This window comes from Zingiber officinale, chromosome 9A, assembly GCF_018446385.1.
Source record: "Zingiber officinale cultivar Zhangliang chromosome 9A, Zo_v1.1, whole genome shotgun sequence".
Lineage (NCBI taxonomy): Eukaryota > Viridiplantae > Streptophyta > Magnoliopsida > Zingiberales > Zingiberaceae > Zingiber > Zingiber officinale.
Window position 1 is genome coordinate 124,532,708 of NC_056002.1, and position 5,628 is coordinate 124,538,335.

The 5,628-nt window shown below is 39.2% G+C and overlaps 1 non-coding gene across 1 annotated transcript; it reads right to left on the minus strand.

The window, feature by feature from the left end:
* Positions 1-2,964: 2,964 nt before the first annotated feature.
* Positions 2,965-3,070, minus strand: LOC122022134. The gene has a single exon (XR_006122866.1). It is a non-coding gene; the product is annotated as a small nucleolar RNA R71 (small nucleolar RNA).
* Positions 3,071-5,628: the final 2,558 nt, after the last annotated feature.

Sequence of the window (5,628 nt, forward strand, 5' to 3'; positions counted from 1 at the left end):
TTGAACTCTATTTCATGCTTATGAAGATTCGGCCATGTTGAGATTTGAGGCCTAGGAAAGTTTAAAACAAGTCTAAGATGCTCATGACCTTCTTGATGAAATGATATGAAACTAGTTTGATGTTCTTATGTTTGCTTGTTACATAGAAATTTGGTTACATATGACTTTCGGCCACACAAAGTTTTAAGGCTAGGATGCTTAGATTTTAAACTAAGTTTACTCATGTTGTTTCTTGTAATGATGCCATGAAAATTGTGTAGGGTTTCCATGCTTTTAGGCCACATGAAAAACAAATCTATGCCTCACATGTTTCGGCCACTATTGGTCTAAAGGCCTAGGGAAATTTAGAACCCAACTTAGATATGCTCATGATGTTTCTTGTAATAAATGCTATGAAATGTGTTTGTGGTTTCCATGCTCTTATGCCACTAGAAACCTAGTTTCCATGCTTAACATGTTTCGGCCACCTTAAATTAATGGGCTTAGGAAGTTTGGAACTTGAACCAAATGTGCTTATGATGTTCCTCAAGAAATGTGTAGGATATTGGCTTAAGGTTCAACACTTTCATGCTACTTGTAACCTAGAATGAGACTGATGTGCGTAGATTATATACTCTTTTATGCATGTTTTTATGCACATTTACATACTTTGAGCATGTTTGATCTATGCACTTTTATACTTCCAGCTTTCCTTTTAGCATATTTACTCTTTTGGTTCGGAGATCTGCTTTTTGTGCATTTTCTGTCCACAGGAGTCGAAATTGGTGAAGATTATGCATCCTCGGGCAAGCTTGGAAGGAATTGAAGGGAGAGAGCATCAGGCCGTGCAGCACACACGGCCGTGTAGTTTTCACAGGAAGGGAAGAGGACATGGTCGTGTGAATCTCACACGGCCGTGTCTTGATTTGAAGAAATTAGAGCAGATGCCTTACATGGCCGTGTAGATCTGCACGGCCGTGTGAGGTTTCCAGAGGCCAAGCAGGTGGTGGCCGTGTGCACCACACGGCCGTGTAGCATTTCTAGAGGCTAAGCAGGTGGTGGCCGTGTGCACCACATGGCCGTATAGCATTTCCAGAGAACAGAAGGGTCCTGGCCGTGTGAGTCACACGGCCGTGCAGCTTTGGCAGAGTGTGAATCTCACACGGCCGTGTCACGGGGCCGTGTGGCGCCCGATTTCCTCCTCTATTTAAACCCTCCTTCATGAATTGAAAGGGGATCTCTCCCCCTTTGGGAGAAGGCAAGATTTGGTGGTTTCCTCCCATTCTTGGGAGGATTTCTGGGCGATTCTTGTGATTTCGACTCCGAAGCGAGGATTGGATCCGAAGACGAGGCTTCTTCGTAGATAAGTTTTCTCTTTCCCCCTTTTCTTGGTTTCTTGGATTGGGGATTTAAGAAATGCTTGTAATCTTTATTTCTTCGGGTATTCTTCCTCGATTCGTGGAGTAGATCTTGTATTCTAGGATTAAGGGAGTATTTGTATGATGGATTGATGTAATCTCTCATGGATTTGCCATTTTCTTGTTTCAATGACATTGTCTTGCTTGTATCAATTAGATCTTGAATGATTAATGGTGATTTGTGCTTAATTCTCATTCTTGATTGATTGTTTGGATTTCTTGTGGACTTTGTAAAGATAAACTCTCACTCGATCATCCGAGGGATCCACGTGACAGGTGCAAGCTCGTGTAAGGACGTTTGAGAGATAATCTTGAAGAGGAAACAGGAATATTCAAGAGAGTAGGATGGATCTTGTGATTAGTTTCTTGTATCTTGATAGATTAATAAGTTGTGGGCTTCTATGTTGATATCCAAGGAAGGCATAGTAATAGGTGCGCTTCTGTGTAAGGACAACGTAGGTTCACGTCTAATTGATCATATTTAGACACATTTCTCAGTCCTTAGCCGGTTATTTATTGCATGAGAGAACCGGCAACTTTCTACAAGTGTTTGGCAATTGAGGGATAAGAATTGGTGAACCATTTACATTCAAGAAATCTTACAAAGAAACCGAAACTCCTAGAATCTCCCTTTATCATAACCCAAAACACTAAACTCTTGTTTGTTGATCTTTAATATTAGATTTGTTTACCTTCACTTTGCATTTGAAACAATTGGATAGTTGTTTAGCTAATTCGCATTGAGACATTTCTAGTGCTTATTCCAGTCCCTGTGGATACGATAATCTTTTATATTACTTGCGACATTTCCGTACACTTGCGGAGTGTAACAAGTTTTTGGCGCCGTTGCCGGGGACTGCGCTATAACATTAGGAATTATCAATTGAGTTAGACTAAACATAACATTTGTTTTCCTTTCATATTGCATAGTTGTAACTAATCATTAGATTTCTGATTTTACTTTCTTGTATAACTTTGACTTCTTGTTAATTCTTTTTGTACAAATTCAATTCTGCATTTGTGATTCTTTTATTTTTCTCTTTTTCTGTTGAATTGTCATTTGCTATCTTGTTCTTGTGTATGCGAAGATCTAACTTTGCAGGGGAATTCTTTCCTTTTGACCCTGAGATTTACAGAACTTTCCATAAAAGAAGAATTCTGCAAAGGCAAATTGAAGAACAGGAACATTTGAACATGGCGAATAGACCACTCAAGGATTATGCTGCACCTTATGCAAGAGGTTTTCGATCTAGTATTTCAAGACCTTCAGTGGAAGCTAATAACTTTGAGATCAAACCCGCAATTATATCTATGGTGCAGCAGAACCAATTTGGTGGAGGACCTCATGAAGACCCCAATCAACACTTAGAGGTCTTTTATGAAATATGTGGTACCATGAAAATGAATGGAGTTCCTTTAGAAGCAGTTAGATTATTATTATTTGGGTTTTCTTTAAGAGATAGGGCAAAGCAATGGCTGAATTCTTTAGCCCCTAATAGCATCACCACTTGGGAGTAGTGTGAGCAACAGTTTCTTGATAAATTCTATCCACCAAGCAAAACAGCTCATATGAGAAATTTAATTGCAAGCTTCAAGCAAACTGACTCAGAATCTCTTTTTGAAGCATGGGATAGATATAATAGTATGCTCAGACAATGCCCACATCGTGGGTTGGAAAGATGGTTAGTGTTGCACACTTTTTATAATGGTATCAACTATCATACTAAAGTGTCCCTTGATTCAGCTGCTGGAGGGGCACTTATGAATAAAAGTTTAGATGAAACTGAAGAAATTATTGATAGTGTAGCACAAAATCATCATCAATGGGCAAATGAAAGAAGTGGTGGCTATTCTTCTGTAAACCCAACAATTAAAGCATCAGGGAAGTTTGATGTAGATGCAGTCACTCTTTTGTCTGCAAAATTGGACGCTCTTACAAAGAAATTTGAGAATATGGGGACTAGTGCTAATATGGTCAATGCTATTAGTACATCTTGTGAAGTATGTGGGAGTTCAGAGCACTCAAATGACTCATGTCCATTGGGAGCTATCACTGCACAAATCAATCAACTGGAACAATGTGATGCAATCATGAGTTACAATCAAAGGCAGAACAACCCATGCTCAAATACTTATAACCCTGGATGGAAGAGCCATCCCAATTTTTCTTACAGAAATAATCAAGATCAAGGATCGTCTATGGGGGCAAGACCAAATTTTCAAGCTGGGCAACAAAATTTTCAACATCCATCTTCTCAAGGCTTACCAAAGTCAAATATTGAAAAGATGCTTGAAGAAATTATCTCAAGTCAGAATGAAATGAAGCAAGATTTAGCAAAGCTCATTCAGAGAATGGATAATTCTGAAAAGCATCAAAAGATCCAGGATAGTCAAATTGCCCAACTAGCTTCCTCATCATCCAGAGCACCAGGACAACTTCCAGGAAAACCTGATGTGAATCCTATGGAGCATTGCAATAGAATTGAGCTTAGGAGCGGACGGACCTTGGGAGACTCCCAAGTGACTGCTCCAAAAGGGATACAAAAAGAAGAAGAGCTCTCTCCTCTTATACCAAATCAGATTCAAGCTAATGAGGAGAGTACCATTGAGGTTGAAGAGACTCTTCCACTGAACCATCAGAGCAAAGCTGTCCCTTTTCCTCAGAGACTTACAATGCTCAAGAAAGATGAAGAATTTGGCAAGTTTTTAGAAAAAGTTAAGGAAATTTGTGTAGAGGTACCTCTTATTGATGTTATTCTTCAAATGCCTAGATTTGCCAAATTCCTGAAGGATCTCATGTCAAACAAGAGAAGAAGAGGAGAGGTTGAGACCATTGCGCTAAGTGAGGAATGTAGTGCTATTTTGGAGAAGAACACTTCCCCAAAACTAAAGGACCAAGGGAGCTTTTATATTCTTTGCAACATAGGAAAAGAATTTTTTGAAAAAGCTTTTTGTGATTTGGGGGCAAGTGTTAGCCTTATTCCCTATTCAATTTGTAATAAATTAGGTCTCAAAAACATTAAACTTACTACTATGGCACTTCAACTTGCCGATCATTCCTGCAGGTACCCTTTGGGTATTATAGAAGATGTGCCGGTAGAGGTGGATGAGAATGTTATTCCCACAGATTTTGTCGTGTTGGACATGGAAGAGGACCCCAGGATTCCTATCATATTAGGAAGACCTTTCCTTGCTACAGCTGGAGCTATAATTGATGTCAAAAATCATAAGCTTTCTTTGGTAATTGGTAAGGAAAGGTTGGTATATGATTTATCTAATATCTCTAACCATGTCTTGTCTCTTTTAAATGCTTGTAGCAAGACAAGCATTTATAAACTTGAGGAATGGAATTTCCATCCTCATGGAAGGCCACCAAACGAAGGAGACAATGTGGTGGAAGATGTTGGGAGAAGATCTCCCAACAAAAACGAAAAGTATATCTGTCCTCCAAGGGCGAGGAAAAGAAGTGAATGATCAAGTTTGGTCGAGCTAAAGACCTTAAACAAGCGCTTCTTGGGAGGCAACCCAAGGGTTCTTTTAGTTAGTTTTGATTTGTATTTTAATTTCTTTTAGTTTGATGTATTCTTTTGATTTTGTTTTCAGGTTAGGTGCAAAACAGAGCCCGGCCGTGTGCTATACACGGCCAGGCAAAAGTTGCAGAGAAGGGAAGTGCTTGGGCCGTGTCATCTAGACACGGCCGTGTAGGATCTCCCGAGGAGAAAAAGGTCTAGGCCGTGTCTCAAACACGGCCGTGCAAAGAATCCCGAAAAGAAAGGTAATGACAATGAATTCAATATTGTGTTTAGAAATGATGATCAAGTAACTAGATTTGCAATTCTTGTCAATAGAAAGATAGTGTGTACTAGATATATTGACCCAACTGTTCTTGATATGCTTGGAATTAGGGAAGATGTAGATTTGATGATTGGATTTTTGGATTGGAGTGATATTATGTACACACATTTGCCTACATATCCTTGTCTTGTTTTGGAATTTTTAAGTTCATTGGATGTCCATTTTACTAATGAAGATGATTATTTTGGAAAAATCTCATTTAGACTAATGAGTCAAGAATTTCTATGGGCATTTAGTGACTTTAATTCTTGTTTTGGATTAACCACCGGTAGCCCTCGTAGGTTTGATCCAAGGTTTAATTGGAATCATTTTTGGAATGCAATAACTGGGTTAGATCAACCTTATGAGCCTTCAAGAGCTAAGGCCTCCCATATGC